Genomic DNA, 24,307 nt, shown 5'->3' on the forward strand with positions numbered 1-24,307 from the left:
AAGGAAGCTAGATGGCTGGGTCATGCCCGCGCCCTTGGGAGACTGGGTAGTTCCTCTGCCCTCGGGAAGCTGGTATGGTTGGGTCGTATTCTCTCCCTGGACTAGGCCCATGCCCTTGGCCGCTGGGATTACTGCGTCTGCTGGTGAGGGTCCTCTGAGCTTCCCTGAGATGGCTGTGGCTGAGTCAGATATAAGATTTGAAGGCGTCGGGAGACCACCTTCCTAGTGTTTGTATGTGTTGTTACGATAGCCCTTGTGTGCTGCTGTGGTGGTGGCTCCAATTCTGAATGAGTGACTGGATTATGAATCTGGTGGGAAGCCTGAATGGTCCTATGACTTTAAGGTGTTATGAAACCAAAAATGTTATTGAACGGAATGTGTGGATGTGTTGAGCAGTGAGAAACTGATGAGGTGTTCTGGGGTAACTTAAAATGTATAAATGAATGCTGACGCAAATTGTGTATGCTGTGGTTATGGGATTATCATCTTAAAAGGAGAGATGGAGTCAGCTGCGGCTCTGCTTCTGATACCAGTTTCTGAAAATAAAGCAAAAGAGAGTCAGCGATTTCCTATGCAACTAGGAACATGTACAGAAGTTTTTTTTTTTTTTTTTTTTTTTTTTTTTTTTTTTTTCCAGAATGTATTGACTTTATTGCCAGTTAGAAGCGCATTGGCGGCCCCGATAATATACCCCACGAAGGGGGCAGCATCTGTGTAAAAAGGATATACTGAGGATGAAATTGGATAGCTAATAAATGAATGGCTTCTATTCCAGCGCTTAAGGAAGGAAGCATAAGCAGGTCGCATGCTTTAAGCGCTACCTGATGTTTACGAACCTTTATGAATTTCATTTCTGTTAAACCAGGAGTCACCAAATATGGTACCGATGGGCACCAGATAGCTCACGAGGCTCTCGTGTGTTGCTCACAGGCCTGTTCTAAAATAGCTCACCATAACACCGCTTACAAGTAAGCTTTCTCTAATATAGAAGTAATCATTTAAAATGTAAATATTTGCAAAGATAAATAAAATAGTGTTGCACGTTGATATATTAATTACAGGGTATTTCCTACCCTGTTAAATCATTGTTGGTAACTTTGAGAGAATCATAACATGATCAGTGACTACACCTGGATGAATATTATTCATTATTAAAAAATAACCAAAAACTTAAATTATAATTATAAGTAATTTGAGCAATTTGTTATTTGAGAAGTGTTTATCCAACTGGTAGCCCTCCACGTTAATCGGTGCCCGAAAGTAGCTCTTAGTTTCAGAGGTTAGTGACTCCCGTGTTAAACGCTAAAGACAACATTTTGAAGAAAGCTGAAAACCTGTAACCATTGACTTTCACAGGAAGGAATAAATAATAAGGAAGTCAATGCGGCTGTCCGTAGTGCCCAGCCACAATTCATGACACTTCGTATTCTGCCGCGCCGCGGAGCGCTATTTGTATAATTGATTAGTTTATTTGATAAAGTATGAATGCTTGAGTCTGGTGCGCATTAATCTACTATCCTCTGTCGTAAGTGCGTCGCGTCACCGCGCCGTCGGCGCCTCTGGTGCGCGACGCCCTTCAGGCAGAGTTTGTTACGGCCAAGATCGGATTTAGATCATTTCTCTTCTATTCCGGAGATTGCTGCTGCGAGATGAAATAGGTGAGTGACGAAAAGGCATCCCTGCGGGATAATGCGCATGTGTGTTTGATGTTCTAGATGGAGAGCAGTTTATGCTTAGCGTGATATTTTTCTTCCAGAATATAAAAGGGGACTGATTGTCGATTTATTCAAGTAGCTTATTAATGCTTGAAATTCTATCACTCCAAATTGATGCTTAAGAATTCTATAGAAGTGCTTAAGCCGGAGGTTCTTCCGCAATGAGAATGCAAATATTAGAAAACCGGTCACTAGTTTAGCTGGGGGATATTAGGGAGAGAGAAACGGGAACTTGTAGGTGAATTACGTGCGAACACCGTAGTTATTGGCGAAATCCAGCGGATCGTTTTTAAGCATAAATGTGTGGGCTACTTTTGCATCCGAATGTTAAACGGACTACGAAATGTAATTGTGACCTCCGATTGCCAGAAATCGGGTGGCGGGTGTAATGTTGATTGCAACCGAGCGCTGCAGCCGTCTAGATTAGAGAGATTGCTTGGTTTATAACGTGATAATTTAAGCATATTCATCTGGCAGAATCATGCTGTTAAAGCTGAAAAAGGCAGAATTATGAGGAGATGAAAGAGCCGTTATTAGACGTTTTTAGAAACGTTCTAATGTCCATTTCAGTAGGGCTGGTATGGATGTGCTTAACAGGGAATTGCTCTGTGATTTCTGGTGTAGCGTTGGTGGACGGCTAGTGAGGTTGTGGGAAGGGAGCGCCGAGATCGGCTGTGCTTCAGTAGACGAAACCTGGAATGAGAAATTCAGAAAATTAGGTCAGTTACAAACGTAATTCAGGAAAAGCATAAACATATTGACAAAAGTCGACAAGTAATTTCTATTTTATAATAGAAAATAATCAGCAGTAGCTGCGAGCTTGTAAAAAATGAGAGGGGGAAAAAGCAATGATACGCAAGGTAGAGGGGCGGGGTGCGCAGGTGGTAAGGATCGCTGAAAGAGGAGGACTGGAGTGTGCACTGGAATCGGGAGCTGCAGGATGGAAGAGGTGAGGTGGGATTCCCAAGAGTTGCTTTATTGTCCGGGAGATAGGTTTTATCCGTGTTTAGAATTATGATTGCTGCAATATGTCCAAATCCAATATTGCTTTTTAATCCTTTCCTTGATTCTCCGGGGAGGCGGAGAGATTGCGGGTTTAATGTCTGTTTAGGATAGGGGGTGTGGCAGGAGCGTGTTATGTCCTGGGGGTGGCGGTGAAGACGTGGATTCGCAAGTGTTTTGGGTTTAATGCAGCGGCTTTGAATTATGGTCCCGGCGTCTAGGAGTTTGGAGGAGTTCAGTGACAGTCGTTGTTGGATATGAGTGACACGTGATGATGCTGGAGAAGGTACGTAGCGGAGCTGGAGATTGCATTGTGATCTGGCTGGAGTGGATAGGCCTACGGCCTCTCGTTGGAGCCTCGGTCTCGAGCTGACTTTCATGCTGGGCTGGTTGTTGTTAAGACGGGGCTGGTGTTTCAGGGAGCCCGGAGCTTTCTTTCTTGTATGTAGCTGCGCTGATGCTGTTGTGATCTCAGCCGCCGTCGCTGTTGTTGTTGTTTTTGTCATTTTTTGTAGTTGCTGACGATGGTATTAAAGGTGGTGTGGTATTGTAGTTGAAGAATAGTAGGAGATGTGGAGGATCCGTTTTGTCCGTGAGTAACTTTTGGAGAAGCTAGAGCGGACCTGTCGTTTGTTTCTTCGGAAAACGAAGATAAGGGAGTAATGTCTAGCTAGGCTACTTATAGTGGGTTAGGATAGATCTGATTGGCTAACTAATGAGTGTAGATAGGTGGCCAGCTGCTGTCAATTATATCACGTGCTCCTCTCGAAATTAGTTTAAAAACTTCACTTCGAGAGGATCATGTGCTCATGATTGCTTGCGGCTGGTCCCACAAATATTCAATTTATGATTCACCAATCAGACGATTCCTAAGCCACTATTAATAACTTTAAAGTTCCACATAACAGACATCTCATTTTGAAGAATGCCCCCTTCCACCCCTACTCTTCCTTTCCTAGATGCCCCCTATTCCTCCATCTTTCCTAGATGGGTGGCACGGTGGCCCAGTGGTTAGCATTGTTGCCTTACAGTAAGAACGTCACTGGTTCTAGTCCTTATCAAGCCAGCCTATGTTTCTGTGTGGAGTTTACACGTTTTCCTCATGCTTGCGTGGGTTTCCCCTGGGTTCCCCGGTTTCCTCCCACGGTCCAAAAACATGCCACTTAAGTTAATTGACTGATCCAAATAGGCACCATAGACATGCTTCTAATAAGTAGTTATCTCTTAAGAGCAATCACTGTCTGTACATTAGCTACTACAGCAGGGGAGTTCTCGAGATCTACCTGAGCTCAAACTCCCCTCTCGTCTTGCAAACGGGGGGGAGCCCCGGGCTGGAGGATCTTAGGGCTCTCTTTCCGGACAGCATGCCAAACAAGCTTTATAATCAAAAATTAGCTATCAAGTGTGAACTCTTGAAAGGAAAAATGAATCAATCAATGAATGAATAAATGAAATAATGAATGAATGAGTATGCGGTTCATTCCGCTGTGGCAACCTCTGAAATAGAGACTAAGCCATAGGAAAACTAATGAATATTGGTTGTTTAAGAAAGGAGTTTACTGAAATCTTTACATAGTTAAAACATATTTTGGCTTATTCAGATGTTCATTTAATTTTGTTCCCCCTATACTTTTTATTTTTCCTCTCCACCTTTTTTTCTGAACACGAAAGTCCTGCTTATACTAGCATTCTGAATTTAATTTCTAGTGTCTGTTTCACTTTTCCCCCTTGAGCCGATACTGTAATATTAAATATATAAAAATAGTTTAAAGAAGCCCATGGCTCTACAGTTTCATCAGTTTACTGTGCTTCACCTGTCAGAGTCACTGAGTGGGCAGATGACATGAAGCAGCTCGAGGTGCTACACTCAAAACAGATGTTCATATCCTACATCCTGTACTGTACAGCTCCAGATTGAGGTGAGCTCTGAAGGGATTGTCCACAAAATGAGCAGAGCACAAAAAATACATTCTTTGGGGAGTATTTAATGTAAGCTCTGCAATGTTTGTTTTCTCGTGTCACTATTTGACAAAGTACAAGAGATAAAGCTGAAATATGGACATTCATTTCAGATTTGCTGGTGTGTAAGACAAATGCTTTCCAGGAATATGTTCAGCTTTTTCTGTTGTCGTGGCAGTCAACATAAAGCACGGCTTAACCCTGATCTTATTTTAGTTTTATTAATATTCAAAAAGTTTCAGTTTATTTAATTAGAGCGCTCATTTTACCATAGGTCATTTATAGACTAAAGTGTTTAATTAAGGGGTGTTTGTGAGGTGAAGATCTGAAGCTATTGGACACACGCAATGTCAAGATCATTTAAAATTCATAGATTTCACAATAGGTCTTTGTGTGGAGATTCTCTGTGTTTGTGTGGGTTTTCTCACCACTAAATTGGCTGTTTTATCTGTGTTTGAATGAGAGTGTGTGAGTTTCCAAGCAATAGAGGTTTATAAGTTTAGCAGGAAGGGTATCTGCCAGTAACATATGTAATTGGCAGTTCATTCTGCTAATGAAGCTAAAGGAAAGTTAGAGAGATTTCTGGATAATAGGCATGCATGTTTTTTTTTTTTTTTTTTTTTTGTGCACATTTGTTGCTCTGAGTTGTAGATATTCACAATGTAAAAGTGGTTTTAGACCAAATAATAAGCTTTTTTAATTTATAAACTAATAACACCCTAAAATGTACTTAAATAAAAATGACCTAAAAGTCCTTTCAAACAAACTCACTCCAAGTTCTCATTGCAGTTTTGTAAAGTTCAGATTGATGTGCACTGTAGCATGGTACTGTATGGGTTAAGAAATGATTAAAAGGATACATTAATGGCACACATAAAAATTCTTCAGAAAAAAAATATCTGCCAAATACATAAATATAAATAAAAACTGTTAGAGGCTAGTTTAAAAAACTTACGGTAAGCGAGAAACCTTAAATGTGCTGCGAGTAAAGAAAATATGCAAATAAGAAAGCACTAACAAATTGAAAAAAAGAAATAAAACATTTAAAACAATTTGACAACACATGCAAACACTGCGCAGAACAAAATGAAAATTTGAGAGGAACCCGATATTAGGGTTAGGTTACGGTTAACCCTAACCCTAATTCTGTCAGACTGTTCTTCAATCTATTCAAAATTGATGGTGGGATTTTCTACCAATCAGATTTTGCTACCAGTGTAAATTTTGATGTGGAGCAGTGTGACATTGAACTGTAACATCTATGAAGGTGGTCAACGCTTGTAGTATGGATGGAAGTTATGCATTTACTTAAGAAATGAGATGGAATAAAATATCAGTCCTTATCAGGTGGAAATTCAGACGAACTTTAGAATAATTAATTAATTGATTTTCTTTTCTGCTTATTCCCTTTATTAACCTTGGGTCACCAAAGCAGAATTAAAGTCCAACTTATCCAGCATATGTTTTATGCAGCATATGTCCTTCCAGCTGCAATCCATCACTGGTAAACATCCATACACTCTCGTTCACACTCATACACTACAAACAATTTAGCTAACCCAATTCACCTATACTGCATGTCTATGGACTCTTTAGAAAACCAGAGGAAACCCACAGGAACACAAGGAGAACATGCAAACTCCACACAGAAATGACAACTAACCCATCGGAGGTTCGAATCAGCAAAATTCTTGCTGTGAGGCCATCGTGCTACCTGCTGCACCACCATCTCACCCATTTTAGAATAATAAAACACCTTAAGATGGTGTACTGGTGTTCACTAAGGAAATAAACAGATTCTTCCAGTTAAAGGAGAACTGAAAAAATCTTGGTAGAAAGAGTAAACTGCACACATAATATATATGAAATATTAAATATGTATTATATATTATTCATTTATTATTATTATTGCTCTTTTTATTGTTACACTCTCTATCTTTCCTATTATGTGCCTATTGCTGTTACTGTTTTTATGCTCATACTGATTATTTATTGTTTCTTTGTGAAACACTTTGTGCAGCCTTGTGGCAGTTGGAAATGTAAATAAATTAAACTTGAACTATATGACTTTTTTTTGGTCTTTTTTGTACTGTCAGTATTTAATGAAATTATATGTTTAAAGCACATTATTGTCTTCGCCACCCAGGACTCTTACTGTACATGCACCCAAGACTCAATCATTTGACCTTCACACTCTTTACTTGTTGTTGATGTAATTACTGTCATCTTCAACAGCCTGCTTTAAATATTTCTTAAATGTACATCCCACATGAGCGCTGTATATCAATTTTACACAATGGCATGAAAATCTTCCATTTCTCGCTCTCTCTTAGCACTCCATGTGAAGAAGTTCGGTGGCCTTCTCTTGGCAGGCATATGTGAAATGTGAAAATGAGACAGCTTGATGGCAATCAGTCTGAAGTGTTTGGTAGGAAATAAGCTGGACAGTGAGATGGATGTGGCATGTATAGGCAGAGCCGGAAAGGCGAAGACACTCAATGAAGCACCAGGGCTGAAGTTTCTCATTACAGGCTGAGCCAGGAGCCGTCAGGACTCATACAGGACTGTGTTGGCTGATCAAGGGGGCCGTGCGCTGGGTTTGGCCTCAATAGGGGGTCTGCCGACTCAGGCGTCTGAAGTTGTGGCACCCGCTGGGGACACATAGACAGGTGTCTAACTGTCGCTGGAAGTTTGGAGGATGAGGACGGCTTTGCTCTTGAGGAACCAGAGACTGTGTGTGAATAATGAATGCACTGCAATGCCGTGGGTAAAATCTGTTTGTCGTTAGAGTAGTGAGCATGATGTAAATGCAAACATTTCAAGGTGAATGAATGAAGCAGGGCTAATGGAACCCGTTGCGGTTTGAAATCAGAAGATTCATGGGCAGTTAGCCCAGTGACAAAGATGCACACATTAGTATAATGAAGTAATAATATGCTTTAAAAGAACTGACTTGGGTGTGATGAATTTAATGTTTTTTTTCCACCTAAAAACACCTCAAAGCAGTTTTTTTTGCTTTTGCAAAGCTCATTTATTTATTTGCAAAACATCTCAATTTAAATAAAAAGAGTCAATGTTTCGCAAAAGATGATTTTAGGCATTTAATGTGATCTTAAATATACTGCAATGTTGGATTCCTTTACACCATTAATATAAATAATTATAATAACTTTTATTTGCATTTACAGTTATTTTCTAATTAAAATAAAGCACAATTGAATAAATTTGAATGTTTAAAAAATATTTTTTCCAGTACAAAAACAAACATTTATTCATTCACTAATTTTCCTTTGACTTACTCCCTTATTATCAGGTGTCACCACAGCGCAATGAACCACCAACTATTCCAGCATTTGTTTTACAAAGCAGATGCCCTTCCATCCACAACCCAGTACTGGGAAACACCCATACAGTACACTTTCCCATTCACACACATACACTATGGTCATTTTAGTTAATCCAATTCAACCATAGTGCATGTCTATATGCAATCTCCACACAGAAATGCCAACTGACCCAGCCAGGACTCGATGTAACGTATTGATGCTAACCGCTGAGCCACTGTGCTGCCCTCAAATATAAACAAATGTTTTTTTTTTCAACAGTCTAAGTAAATTACATGAATTTTAATTTAAATGCTTAAACTTAATGTAAGAATGCTTTTTGTATGTATGTACAGTAGGTGAGAGTTCAAAGTGACTATTACCGCCGCGCCTTATACCGCCGCCGTTTGAAATAACTGCCGCTCTGTTTTTAGTATATGACCGCAGCTTGTGAATGAGCCGCCAGTACTTATTGTACTTCTAAGATTCAAGTACAATAAAAGCACATTTAATGCAATTAACCTTTGTGCACTGTTCAAATTTACCACTCTTTTGTTATGTTCGGGATGAAAACATCCACTGAATTAAACTGCTGAAAAATGCATCAGATCATGTTTTTTTCAATAATTTTTGCATAAATCTGTGATTCAACCTGAGTCCTGATCAAAACTACAATTTTTTTTTTTTAATCTTTTACAGGATTTTAACGCTTTAATTGCTAGGTTTACAAATTATGTCACTGATTTGGTGAAAAAAAAACACACACACACACAAAATGACATATTTTTATTATAATAACTTCATTATAAAAGTCAGAATTATTAGCCCCCCTGTTTACCCCCCCCCCATTTCTGTTTAATGGAGAGAGATTTTTTTTCAACACTTTCCTAAACAGTTTCAATAATTCAATAACCAATAACTTTGCCATGATGACAGTAAATAATATTTGACTAGATATTTTTCAAGACACTTCGATACAGTTTAAAGTGACATTTAAAGGCTTAACTAGGTTAATAAGTTTAACTAGGCAGGTTAGGATAATTAGGCAAGTTATTGTATAATGATAGTTTGTTCTGTAGACTATCGAAAAAATATGCAGTTAAAGTCAGAATTATTAGCCCCCTTTTTAATTGTTTTCCCTTTTTAAAATATTTTCCAAATGATGTTAAACAGAGCAAGGACATTTTCACAGTATGTCAGATAATATTTTTTTCGATAGTCTACAGAATATTACAGTTATTAGAGAGGAGTTATTAAAACTATTATAGAAATGTGTTGAAAAAAATATATAATCATTAATAATTAGAATAATTCTGATTTCAATTGTATATAGCTTAAAGGGGCTAATAATTTTGACCTTAAAATGGCTTTTAAAAAATTTAAAACTGCTTTTATTCTAGTCAAAATAAAACAAATAAGACTTTCTCCAGAAGAATTTTTTTTATACGGTGAAAATTTCCTTGCTTATTAAACATCAGTTGGGAAACAAAGACAAACAACAAAGAAAAAAAATCAAAGGGGGCTAATAATTCTGATTTCAACGGTAATTGTGGAATTTTTTTTATCAGTCTTATACACATGAACGATTAGTAACAACACTGGCTTTGATGCATTGTTAGATTTTACTTTTTCTACTCCCCAATTTACCATTGGTGGCTGTTTTTGCTCCATTGACTTGCATCATAACCACATTTGATGGTGCATAAAAAAACGGTCTTTGTTTTTATTTTCTCCATGTAGTTCTGAGCTGAGCTGAGATGCATATTTAGATTTTCTCAGACGCATCAATGTGCGTAAAGATCACTTTCCCACACTCAGACACACATATACGCACTTTAAATTGCTGTTATACTCCATATAAAATCCAGAACCTAAGCTTTTTTTCACAAGCCTATCTAAAGGAATATGGTGCCAAGTGATGATCAACAGTAAAATTACAAATTTGATCTCTTAACCAAACAGGCAAAACCAACCAACAATCAAAAATGGATGATTATATGGTGTCTTGGTTTTGCAATCAAAAAAATTTGGTTATAATGGAAGTCAATGAGGCAGCCACCAGCAGTAAATTATGGAAAAATCAAATCAGTGACATCCTTTATGAATTTGGCAATTAAAGGGTTGAAATCCTGTAATTTTCTAAGCAAATTTGTAGTTTTGACCAGGACTGAGGTCGACTAACAGATTTATGCCCCCAAAATTTTTTTTATATTTATCTGATGCATTTTTACAGCAGTTAAATTTAGTATTAAATTGTTGTCACTAAAATCATTCTGCTAGCTGAAACACAGAAAATGTTGTGACCAATTTAGGACTCAAAATCACCTCAGAGTTGATGAAAACATCCCCAACAGTGCACAAGGGTTAAGCACACTTCTTGTTTACAATGCATAATCCATTTAAATGCATTGAGGCTGTAAGATGAAATGACTCAACTCTGAATACATAACGTGATGGTCAATCAAATGTCACAGCAATCCTAATGGAACCCAATCTGAGCATTATCAGGTGTTTTTATTAAATGACGAAGGATGTGTTTTTCACCTACATTTAGCCCTGTGTGTCATCAGCTTCTTTGAACAAATAGGCAAATTTAAAATGCAGCAATTCTTTTGAAAATGGGCCTCACGCTGTCTTTTTCCATTTTTTCTTTTCTTTTTATCTTTTTAAGTCCCTTTCGCCATCTTGCACGTCTCTGTGCCTCCCTCTCTCTTTATGGACATCCAATCGTGATTTGTTCTGAAGTAGTTCAGACCATTAACTCATTTGAAATTCATCCTCTTTCCCTTTCACACTAACAAATTACCATGAATGCAAAATTATACCCAAATGCAACAGGCAAAATAGTGTGGCTACGACAATCAGCCTGCTGCTCAGCTATTTAGGTGGAGTCTGGGGAGACTGTCATAAATCTTCTGAAAAGGCATTGAAATAAATGCAGCAGTGGATAGAGCAGTTAAAGTGTTTACGTCTGCTTTTCAAATAATTGTTACTTTATGCTTGTAAAAGCATATAGCAATTACATTATTTTCGGCATAAATAAACATGCAAGGCTGACACCTTTTCTATTTTTGCCTATGTTATTGAAGCCTTAATTAGTTTTTCATGATCTTAAAGGGTTAGTTCACCCAAAAAATTAATTCTGTTAGTAATTACACACTCTTATGATGTTCGTTCATTTTTAGAGCCTAACTTAATATTTTAGGTGATATTTTAGGTGAAATCTGAAAGCTTCCTTATCCTCTATAGACAGAAGGATTCCCAACTCATCCACAAATGTACATAAAAACTTTCTCATATGCCAGTGCTTCAATCTCAACATTTTCAAGCTATGTTATGTATGTTCAGTAAAAAGTTATGCATTGTGTTTCTAATGCAGCTTTAATGAATTGTGACAGTAAATTTGACAGTTGTCTTCCCTCTGCCTGCCGTTTTCAGTCTCATATGGTTTTCTTGTTGTACTTTTGCTAATTAAAAAAAAAAATTACGTCACAGTAATTAACCTAACTTTGATGCCTTATTTTACTGTGAAACCTGGAAATGTGAAAAAGTCCATTGTTTCAATATGACTGAAAAAGACTCAATGATCTAAAATGACTAAAGATTGTGAAGCGTATATGTGGGCAGTGTCTCTTTATAAAGTGAAATTATGGTCGTTTATTTTAAACAAATGGTCTACAGTACAGTATGTACAACAAGCATGCTCAAAATAGAAGCACTTGCATCTACACCCTTACCATAAGAACATTAAAGACCAGCCAACATGGAGGAACAGTGGATCATATCTGTACAGGGATAATCAGAGCTGTATGATTGTCAAGCTTATAATTATCCTACAGCTACCTATGAAATCTACAGTATATAGTAACAAAGCTTGTGCAACAACCTATTATATTTGTAGACAGACTTTCTCAAGCTTAACAATGGTATGGAGAACACGACTTTACATTTTAAGATGTGATGTGAACAATAAAGCATAAGTGGTCACATTTTACAATAAGGTTTATTAGTTAATGTCAACAATTAACAATACATTTACTACTGTAGTAGTAAACCTTACTACTACAACTACTAGTAGTTAACGTTAGTTAATGAAAATACAGTAGTTCATTGTTAGTTCATGTTAACTCATGGTGCATTAACTACTGTTTACAAGCATGGACTTGGATGTTGATAATGCATTAGTAAATGTTCAATTATGATTAATAAATGCTGTACATGTGTTATTCATGATTAGTTCATGTTAGTAAATGCATTAACGAATGAACCGTATTGTAAAGTGTTACCGCATAAGTTGCAATACAAACTGGGATCATTTGTGGGCTGTATGCACAACTAACCAAAAATTGACCTCAGCTTTTAGGTAATCTCTATCATGTAAAGACACACAAAAAATTATTTTCGCTGGTTGTCATTTCAACTACTCATTTAAAATGAGCTGAATCAACATAATTATTGAGTTTTTTAGTGGACAACTTAATTATTTTATGTCCAATCAGCTCCTTTGGCAGCATATGTTCTTCCAGCCAAAACCCAGTACAGGGAAAAACCCATACACTCTCTCATTCACACACTGTGGCCGATTTTCAACTATAGCGCATGTCTTTGGACTTTTGGGGAAACCGGAGCACCCTGTGAGATCAAACTCCTCACAGAAATGCCACCTGGCCTAGCCAGGAGTCAAACCATTTATGTTATTGATAAGGCGTCAGTGTTAACCACTGAGCCACCATGCTGCCACCAATTAAATTGATAAACAAAAAATTAATGTAAATTAATCGATTTGTGATAGGACAACATGAAGGAATTGTGTGGAACCCCGCATTTTTACAGTGCACTCTTAAAGGTATACTTTGCATTTATGAAGTGTCCTTCACAGTGGGCTTGACAAACCACCTTTACACAAGCACCTAATTCCCAGATCACGAACTGTACCCTTATATTAGCACTTCTTGTGTGTACTGCTTCTTCTTGTTGAATTGCTGAATGCCTCCTCACTTGTAAATCGCTTTGGACAAAAGCATCTGCTAAACCAGCGGTTTCCAAAGTGGGGGTCACGGGACAATGAAGGGGGGGTCATTTGGAGATTTCATATTAATTCATTTTAGCCATTAGAATTATCAGATTTTATTCATAACATTCAGAAGATAAAAAACAGTAGTTTATAGTTACAGCATTTCGATTTTTTTCTATTGTTTTGTAACCCTTGGGTTGATTACATTATCTTAAAAACACAGCGATTGCAACAGATTGAACTTATGACACCAGGTAAAACTTTCTGACACCTTTGCAGCACTCACATACATTTAAAAAATAAATAAACAAAGAATAGACTTGGGTCTATTGGTGTGTGTGCGCTGTTGCATGCAAGGTTTCTATATTTATAACCCCTCAGAGGATATTGTGGTCGCAAAACCACTGGCATTCTTAATTTGGGGGTCATGGGTGTAAAAGTTTGGGAACCCCTGTGCTAAACGACTAAATGTAAATGTGGATAGTTCACCAAAAATCTAAATTCTGTCATCATTTACTAATCCTCTACTTGTTTCAAACCAGTTTGAGTTTCTTTCTTATGTTGAACACAAAATTAGACATACTGAAGAATATTGGAAAAAAAAACCTTAGTTGACTTCCATGTTTTTTTGTGTTCTTACTATGGACTTATTATTTTGATGGTCTGTTTGTTGAATTTAGTTACATTGCATCTACATGCCAACTAATTCTCATTAGATTATAAGTAGATTTTTTGGGTTGGTGTTAGGATTAGTGTAAGTTGACATGTACTTGCATGTATGTTTCTTTTGGTCAGTTAAATGTCTGTTAAATGTCTGTTGAAGGAGCAGTATTTACAGAATTTAAGCAGACAGTCTACAAATACTCAAATGGACCATCAAAATAAAGTGTTACCAATAGCTTTAGTGTTGAACCGAAAACAATTAATGAATGTTTCAAACCACTTGAGTTTAAATAAATGTTAAAAAACTGTTTTCAAAATCTTGTTTAAGGAATTTAACAATATCATTCACTTATGCATATGTTATAAGTGCAACAATGGAAAATATCCAGAGGGTTTGACTATATGTGCTGCCAACCAATCCCATTGCTGCATTTGATGACAGCGTATAAAGGTCAGTATTAAATTATCCCTGATGTTCCTGAACTGCATTTTATGCTCCGGCATTCATAATGCTTACAGCCACAGAGTCATTATGATGTAATCTTTTATTAAAATTGTAAATTTTATACCATTCATTTGTAAGTTGCTTTGAATAAAACAGTCTGCTAAATGAATAAACGTAAATGCCATGGGTAGATCTTACACACTGCCAGGCAATGACACACAATAACACCTTCGGTTCGCTTATGAGCAATATGCCGTTTGCTCCATTAAATGTTACAGCATATATGCCAAAGTCAAACTTTATGGGGCGTGAACTAGCCTTATCCTGAAGCAAGTACAGATAGAAGTGCTCGGTGTGTCATTCTTGTAGACTTTCCCTTTAACCAGTGTCTCCAAAGGCCTAAAGGTCTTACCTGCAGGCAGGGCTTGATGATTAGCATAAGCACCCACAGCCTTGTCCCCGTGTGTGCATCTGCCCTGGCTTCATTACCACCCACCTTTGTAGTAGGAACTTCCAGCAGCTCATGCATGCCGGCGTCCCGCGGGGAGCAGCAGCTTAAATGATCTGGATGCATGGTAATTAGGTTATTTTCTCCACTGTCAAACACGAGAGTGGCTGACAGGGAGTATAAAGGCAAGAAAACAAACAGGCAGACACACACACACACATAGGCTGTCAAACCTCAAAGGTATGCTTACAAATTAGTTGCATTTCAGAGTAAATACTTTTGAGAACCTCAGCTAGTGCACGGGAGAATTGAGTTGTGTCTGAGGAGTCTTTCTGTGTAAGAGGAAGTTAGGCTTGCAAATTGAACTGGCTCTAAGACAAAAAAAAAAAAAAAATATTCTGGATCATTTCCATAAACTTTTGGCCTAAATTGAGTAAATGAGTAAAAGTGCTGTTCTACAGTGTTTCTGTTTTCTGATATTGATGTGCTACAATTACAGGCATTATGTGACAGGACACTCACACTCTAGGCTGTTTTTCAGGACATTGTGCAAAGGCTGTAATATATGGTGATACATGTGTAATTGTATTTTTTTGGTGAACTACGCCTTTAACTTACAGTATTATTGGTTTAAATTCTCAAAGTGGAACTGATCACATATTTTATATATTTTTTATTATATGTTAAAATATATATATGACCCAGGACTACAAATGAGTATCCATTTTTGGAAACTGAGATTTATACATTATGTGAAATTTGAATAAATACGTTTTCAGTGATTTTTCAGTACAAGACAATATTAGGCTTAGGGGTGTCAAAATTAATTAGTTTCTCCGGTGAACCGCGGTGCAGATGGGGAAAATTCGAAATCGGTTCATTAATAGGTCATTACCGGTTATTACGTACTGAAGTCATTCATCTCCTATGCGCGATGTGGCAATAGAATACTATGGCGAAGGAGGCGAGGGCAAGTAAATAAAGCACTCCTACTACTTCAAAGGTAGATAATTATGCACAATTCAACTGCTTGTGAGTTTGCTGGAAAGTCTTTCACTGACACTGAAGAAGGCACAGCACACGAGCCGCTATTTCACTACTAAGGAGACATGTTGTAATAATACATCTCTGCCTCTCTCTCTCCCTTTTGCACACACTTTGGACATTTGACCCACTGGCCTGTTTGTGTGGTAACTTTTCCTTTCCTCTTGGCTGTTAAAGCGATACTTGGGGATCCAAGACGAGTGTGCCTGAGGTTTGAGTTTTCTCCACTGTATCTATTACGGATTACCTGTGATAACTGCATATTATGCACATAAAGACTGTAACTGTGGCTGTTCTTCTTGCGTCACTCATCGGTGAACATCGCTTTAATTTCTAAAGCCAAGCGCAGTATTTGCTGTTGAGCAGATGAAGACAATGACGAATCATAGGGGTGAAAAACAGTGCTCAAAAAGGAAGCAGGATAATATTTACATTAGTTTATTTGCAGTAAATGCTTGTGTTGTCTTCTGTGCATGTATTTGAGTTTTGTTTGATACATTCAAAAGGAGTGTTTTCTTTGAGCAGGTAAAATTAAAGGTACAGTTCATATATAATACTGCTTGTTTTAAAAAACAATATTGTATTACAAATAATATATAAATATTAATATATTTATAGATTTTAATTTTAAAAATCCTGTGTTGTGAAGAAAAAATCTAGTTATGTATGGAAAGCATCGTCAATGCACCATGATGCACCAAGATATTCAATTGAACCGAATCAATGACATGATAATCGCAACCAAACCGAACCATGAAACCAGTGTAGGTTCACACCCCTAATTAGGCTGTTTGAAAATTTAGAATCTGAGGGTTCATAAAAGTCTATATATTAAGAAAATAATCTTTAAAAAGTGTCCAAATTAAGTTATCAGCATAGCAGATTACCAATCAAAAACTTTTTATAAGAAATTTGCAAAATATCTTGTAACATGTAACATACATCTTCATAATATCTTCTTTTCTTACTATTCAAATGATTTTTGGCAGAAAAATTAAGTATAAATATATCATGTTGACCCATACAATGTATTTTGTATTTTTCACAAAAATGTACAGTGGATGAAACTTCAAAAGGATTATTACCACTGCTGTACCTCAGATCTGCGCCAAATCAATTGGAGCAGATCGATTGTAGTGAGAAAGCAAAACGATCTGAGCCAGGCTATATCACAGTCTTTTTGGATATGTAATATGGCTATATGAATATGTAGGGTGGGAGTTTCATTCCTACCTGTAAATGTGAACCATGTCAAATACATAGTGAAAGCATTTTAACGATTAAAGAGAGTTGTAAATCTGTTAGGAAAATTGACAGAACTGCAGAATTGGTTTATCTGTTATTTCTCTCTATAATGTAAAGCCTATTAATGCATAAGTCAACTGATATGTATGAGAAAGTCTTACCTCTGATTTATATTTGGTGACGATGTCTGTGAGTGTCACCATTCAAAATGAAAGTGTAGCTTTTTGCTCATTATGTCTTTTTGCTCATCATCATAAATTAAAATAAGGATGGGACTCTGCAAAATAAACCCTGAAACTCTGACCAATGTGAGAGTTTACTTGCATGTGACGTTTTAGCTCTTTTGGTCCATTTAGAAACTTTGTCATGTAAAAGCGAACCGCACCTAGAACAAAGAGCAACATTGTAACAACTTTAATCCCTGTTTCGGAACAAGAGAATCGATCCACAGGTGCGAAAGCACCCTAAGAATGTGTTTATACGTGCAACAGCAGGTCGCGACTGTGCTGCCAGAGGGCACAAATGGACGGGATGCAAAAGGACAGAAATACACAGTAGCAGTAAATACCCTGCTACTTGTCAATGAAAATGAAACAATGAAACAAAGCATTATAATTCCTTCATTACTTGTTAAAAAGCTTTACTATCATTGTAAACTTATTAAGTGCAATGAGTAAATTTAGTGCAATTTGTAAAATTAAAGAAATAAAAGACAACTAAAATTAAAGTACAAAAATGCATGCTAACATAAATAAATAAATAAATAAATAAATAAATCTGTGTTTTAGCCTAAATATAGAGATGTATAGTGTTTGTTATTTTAAAGAGATAGAACTAAGACAGTAAATAATTAAGCTTTTTCATTTACATTTTCATTTAGTTTTCTTTTGCATTTCCTTTGTTGATTATATTTTACTTTCTCATTTTATGTCTTAATTATTGTACATAAATGATAAAAAAAATAATTAAATATGCCTTAATAATAATTTATTTAAAAACATTTCTGAAACACAGAGAAACGGTCCAGCACATGATCTAAAGGGCTTTGTGCAACATTAGGCTGTTCTTCTAGTCCAGGGTCACATATTTTTAAATATTTTATTATATTTTACATCGGTACAGTATATGTTATAATGTACACTGGTGCTTGTAATGTTTCTAAATTCTACTTGCAGCCCAATTTTAAAATAAGCATATTTTATTTTTACCATTTTTTAAAGGAAACTTTTCGTTGGTTGTAATTCGAAAACAAAATGTATTCAATTTTTCATTCATTTTCTTTTGGCTTAGTCCCTTTATTAATCAGAGGTTACCACTGCGGAATGACTTATTCCAGCACATGTTTTACCCAATGGATGCCCTTCAGCTGCAACCCAACAATGGGAAACACCCACACACTCTTGCACACACTCACATACACTACGGCCAATTTAGCTTATTTAATTCACCTGTACCGCATGTCTTTGGACTATGAGCCAGGCTATATCACAGTCTTTTTGGATATGTAATATGGCTATATGAATATGTAGGGTGGGAGTTTCATTCCTACCTGTAAATGTGAACCATGTCAAATACATAGTGAAAGCATTTTAACGGTCAGAGGTTACCACTGCGGAATGACTTATTCCAGCACATGTTTTACCCAATGGATGCCCTTCAGCTGCAACCCAACAATGGGAAACACCCACACACTCTTGCACACACTCACATACACTACGGCCAATTTAGCTTATTTAATTCACCTGTACCGCATGGGGGAAACCGGAGCACCTTTAGGAAATCCACGGGAACACAGGGAGAGCATGCAAACTCGACACAGAAATGCCAACTGTCTCAGCCGGGGCTGGAACCAGCGTCCTTCTTGCTGTGAGGCGATTGTGCTACCCACAGTGCCACCATGCTGCTATATTGAATTATAACAAGGCTAAATAGAGTAATCTCAGACATTTGAATCCAACAATTGTCTATTTAATCCCAGTCGTTAAAATAACCCATATCAGTGGACCACTGATTTCTGTATAGGCACGACCACAGCCTCGTAAAATAATATTTTTTTTTTGTCTCTCTCCCATTTATGCAGTGTCTGGAACAGCAGCATTCAGCTTTCCAAAGGGTCATTCAGACTCAGAGGGTCTCGTAGCGCAAAAGCCGGATTAGCTCTGACCTAATGAGTTGTGCAGGGCAGAGAGCTCCGTCTGCTCCTCTAATCCACAGCAGCCCACGGAGAACCACTGCAACCACTGGCCAGTAAGCACTGCGCGACACCACACAGACACAGCTTGAATACCTGTACACCTCATTATATGCCCGGCCTAACGCCTTTGTTTATTTCTGTGAGGCTATTATGGAAAATGCCACTGAAAATGTGACATTTAGGAAATTTGTTTTCTTCCGCTGTAATACTGCTCTAGCACAAAAGGCTAAAGACAAAGTTTTAAAATAATCCCTTGGAGGAATGTAGCATTAGAGGTGTAATACTTCTGATATCAGAATTTGCATCTGGTATGATACGAATACAAAAGAACTCACACTCGAGCTGTGTTTGATAAATTTCAAAATGCAAGCCAGTATCTGATGGCACCGAAAGCACAGTATTTAGTCCTCGAAAGAGTTGACCTTTGCTACCCTTGACGCGCAACAATGCCCTGGCGGACCACCAACCTTAAAATACATTAATATTCTTTGTATGGAAACACAGCCAACCTGCAGTGAAGCCATCACACTGTTTTAAAAGAGCGGCAGTAGTCTTTGTTTGGAGCGCTGCGGCAGGATTCGGGCTAAGGCCGGGTCGCCCCCTGCCCGATACAGTCTGGAGCTCACTACCCATCAGCTCTCTGCTTCACCGCACACACAAAACATCCTCAAAAATATCCATCTCCCCCTCCCTATCCCACACATTTCAGAGCAGCATTTGCTTGGGACACGGAGTGCAGACGTGCCTGGGTTTTGAATGACGAAGTCGTCCCGTGTCCTGAAACTGCCTGAGAAACAAATGAGAGACTTGTTCACCACTATATTGATCTAGAATGTCTATGTAATAAAGAGAAGGGTCAAATGGTTTATTTGTTAATTCTATGTGACACAAAACTAATTTTCTGCTGATGCATGAGACAATAATCATTTTAAAAATCACCCGGCGAGCTCATCGTTTCAGATCATTTTTTCCTCATCTGGTTCGTTCGGCCCCTCGCTCATCTTATTCTGCCAGAAGCCTGCAAATTGCGTGTCTAATTGAGTCCTACTTGGCTTTCCAGACAACAGAGGCTTTATGCAGACAGACAGTGGTGGAGCGAGGCTGCAATCGCAAACGACGCAAAACGGTGCAAAAATAAGAATAACTAATTTCACTCATCCAGCTTTAGTTTAAAATCCACTCACGCAACAGCGCTTGGTCTCAGTTAAGGGACCATCTGCCAGTTAGTTTTTTATTTATTTATTTTTTTTACCTTGTCTGAATCGACGGGTAATTGCATGCTGTTTACGTCTGTCCCTGCACTGGCGCTGACCCCAACCCCCACCCTGAGCACAGGCTGGATGGTCCCGCACTGTGACGATGATGATGATGAAGATGATCACTCCCCTGTGATTAAACATCAGCGCATGCTCACGGTGTCAACAGCTGTGCCTTGCTCTCCGGTGCACCCTGTTCCCTTCCATTCTCCTCCCAATCAGTATTTGATACTGCTGACTAGAACAAAAGTATTAAAAATGGTTTTCTGTAAAAAAATCTTTATAAATGCTTTTTATTTTTTGTTAGTTTTAGTTTGTGTGGGGGTACTGCAATTTCTTTCTTAGATAAATAAATAAATGTACAGAAATAGAAAAAATCTCTGAAGAAAATCTTATTTCCCAGGTCTCAGGAGATACACTGGAGGTTGCTGTCATTAGTAACGTTAGTGCACCCGCCTCCATGCTAGAAATGCAAATTCAATAAAAACTCTTGGTAAATTTAAAAAAAAAAATTTAATTAAATTATTAAACTAAAAATATATTGAAATACAAAATAGTACAAAATATAATATTATGTGTAATTTAACATATAAATTAATTAACATATTAATCATAGACAAAATAGACTTAGAACTTAAAATCAAATTATTCCAGATGAATGACTATTTAAGGTTCTATTATTTGTAGGTCACTAATCAAATGATCAAATGTTAAAACTCTGCTATCTGGTATATATATATATATATATATATATATATATATATATATATATATATATATATATATATATATATATATATATATATATATATATATATTTGAAGTCGGAATTATTAGCCCCCCTTTGATTTTTTTTTCTTTTTAAATATTTTCCAAATGATGTTTAACAGAGCAAGGAAATTTTCACAGTAATTACCCTAACCTGCCTAGTTAACCTAATTAATTTAGTTAAGCCTTTAAATCCCAATTTAAGCTGTATAAAGTGTCTTGAAAAATATCTAGTGAAATATTATTAACTGTCATCATGGAAATTATAATAAATCAGTTATTAGATATGGGTTATTAAAACTATTACGTTTACAGATGTGTTAAAAAAAATCTTCTCTCCGTTAAACAGAAATTGGGGAAAAAAATAAACAGCGCAGCTAATAATTCAGAGGGGCTAATAATTCTGACTTCAACTGTATATAATGAGTTCAGATGCAAAAGCCGCTAAATGCCAAACATGAGCTAATGACATAGAGTTAATGCTTTAGACAGGTAGTACATATTCAACAAAAAATTTTGCTTCAAATAATCTAAATCACAGCGTCAGCCTGTTCAGAAATAACAGCTTGAAAGCAAAAGCCTTTAAACATCACTAGCCTTTGACAGCAAAAGCCACTATGGCCAGAGATCCAATCAGAAGGAGCATTTCCAATCATATGTTTTTAATGTAGCAACGCGCTGATAAGCCAATGTCTTTCTTTTATAAGGAGACTGTTTTATTCCGATTAAGAAGTAGATTTTAAAGGGCAAATAGTTTACCCCTTTTTTATGATTTAATATTAAAATTATGGTTCTTCTGAGTGTGCCAGTTTAGGTTCAACACACAGTTCAGGGGCCTCATGTACGAAGACTTGCGTGGAAATCTTACTAAAACATAGCGTACGCACAAAGCTGTAAATGTGCGTACGCAGAAAAAAATTCAGATGTATGAAACTGCATACGCCGAATCTCACGCATATTCTTTTGTACATCCGAATGAACGTGAAACCCCTCCCTGCCTCCTCCCCCGTATGAATATGCTAATGACTATGCTAATGGCAAAACCCAACGAAAAAGCAATGGCAAAAGCAAGCAAAAAGAGAAACTTTGAACAGAATGTGAATTGGAGGTGCTGCTTTCGGAGGTAGACCAGAGAAAAGCGGTGTTATTTGCAAGTTTGTTCTCCGGAATTAACAACAAAAGAAAAAAATAGAGTGGGAGAGTTTAGCTGATGCGGTTAACACAGTTGGGTCTGAACATCGCACTGAGTGCATTAAAAAAAAGAAATAGTGTGGTTTATATATGAAAAATGTTGCAGTATCCTTATCAGTCTTAGTGGCGCAACTTGTAAGACGGATGAGATCATGAATTGACACGTTTGAGCATGAACTCGACTCGAATCCAGCGTCTGATGAACTCTTTCTTCTTTTTTGCCCCGCTACATATCAGATTTTGCCAACTATTTATCACGAGAAAGACAAGTAGAAATCATCAATAAGTTCATATCAATAAGCATCATATTTTACTTGCACATTTATTGAATGGAAATGTTTCTGATTCACGCATGCAAATTCATCTTCAGATAGTGTCTTTATAGCAATGTGCGTGCGGTAGATCGCTCAGATTACATTGGGAAAACAGGCGACTGCTGCAAATTGTGCTTTAATGTTTAGCTGATCAAATGTATGGTATGGAAACCTTATATACCTGCTAGATGAACCCGTCTCATACAGCTGCCATTGCAAGGCTCAGACACTTTGTAGAGAGGAATTTAACACAACTGCCTCTAGGAGTCGCCAATGGAAATAAAACAGACACGCACAAAAAATGTGCGTACGCCAGCCAGAAAGCTGCCGTGAAGCTGCGCACATTCCCACGTTCAGTTCATTGTTAGTGAATCCAAACGAGAGCGATTCGGAATGTGAAACCTGGCGTACGCAAAGTTTTTGTGCGTACGCAGCGTTGATACATGAGGCCCCAGATGTTTTTATTATAATGTGTTCAGAAGTGTCATGTTGTGGCCGTGTACACAGCTAATTTAGGGGCATGTTGCTTGCCATAAAAATTTGTTTCGTCTTCCTGCCCAACGTAACAAGGGGGCGGAGCCAAGAGCTCACACGCTCTGTGTTTACAACAGACAGGCAGACAGAGAGAAGCTAAGCAAGGATAAGCATTCAGCCGTACATGTACGACTCGGACACAGACTAAACAGAGAGTACAAAATCATTTGTGTCTCTGTATAATTTTACAGCCAACTGTGTGCCGAGCTTGTACACGAGACTAATAACCACGCACACTGAGGCACCAGATGTGCCGCTCGAAGCCGCGACATGGCACACCAGACACTATCAGAGGCGCGGCAGAAACATGAAGTGTCCCAAATCGTCGCGCCACGCAACGCCATGCATTCCAGAACTCCAAACACAGGCCTCCACCAACAGGGCAAACACAACAGCGCCCAGCAGCCAACCCGAAACACCACCGCGTGCACTTCGACAGAAACCCACGCCCAGAACTCTGAAATGCACAGCGCCACGCCACGCAGAGAGGCGCTTCTGGTGTCAGGCAAGTTTGGTTTTTTATTTCCAATGGAGAAACGTGCACTTGAGGCAACTTGCTTGCACTTTTCCAGCTGCACCTAAAATCACAGGGGGCTTCTGTGTTTTCAAAAAATGCAAATGGCTGAAGTTTAAGGTAGACGCAATGAGAAGTACACATGTTTGCAAACCTGCCAAAAGGTACAAACAATAATTCAGATTAAAGCGATAATGTGGGGAATATTGATCTTGTGTTGATCCCAATGAGCCTTACATTTAAAAATAGAGCAAGGGTATTCCTTCAGTGATATCGCTTTGACTCACACGCTGAAAACTCTCTTTCAACCGGGGATGTAGCTCAGTGGTAGAGCGCATGCTTTGCATGTATGAGGTCCTGGGTTCAATCCCCAGCATCTCCAAGAGCCTTTCAAGGTTCTGTCCACAGACGATAAACAGGGTTAAGAAAGCAGTTTATGGTCCTAGGTTCAGTTGCAGCGTCATCAATTGTCTTGAATCATTCACTAAAATATGTTTGCTTTTTCCGCACAATCAGAATTGACTTAATCGTTTTGAGGTTCCGTCCACAACCCTAAGAAGGGGGAAAACAAAAAAAAAATGTTCGTTTTCACAGGGGGATGTAGCTCAGTGGTAGAGCGCATGCTTTGCATGTATGAGGTCCTGGGTTCAATCCCCAGCATCTCCAAGAGCCTTTCAA

At 37.8% G+C, this 24,307-nt stretch overlaps 2 non-coding genes across 2 annotated transcripts; both read left to right on the forward strand.

Annotated features, from left to right (window-relative positions):
- Positions 1 to 23,939: 23,939 nt before the first annotated feature.
- On the forward strand, positions 23,940 to 24,011 carry trnaa-ugc (transfer RNA alanine (anticodon UGC)). Its single transcript has one exon. It is a non-coding gene; the product is annotated as a tRNA-Ala (tRNA).
- Positions 24,012 to 24,223: 212 nt separating this feature from the next.
- Positions 24,224 to 24,295, forward strand: trnaa-ugc (transfer RNA alanine (anticodon UGC)). The gene has a single exon. It is a non-coding gene; the product is annotated as a tRNA-Ala (tRNA).
- The last annotated feature ends 12 nt before the right edge of the window (positions 24,296 to 24,307 follow it).

The sequence above is a fragment of the Danio rerio genome, chromosome 21 (assembly GCF_049306965.1).
Source record: "Danio rerio strain Tuebingen ecotype United States chromosome 21, GRCz12tu, whole genome shotgun sequence".
In the NCBI taxonomy this organism is placed as follows: Eukaryota; Metazoa; Chordata; class Actinopteri; order Cypriniformes; family Danionidae; genus Danio; species Danio rerio.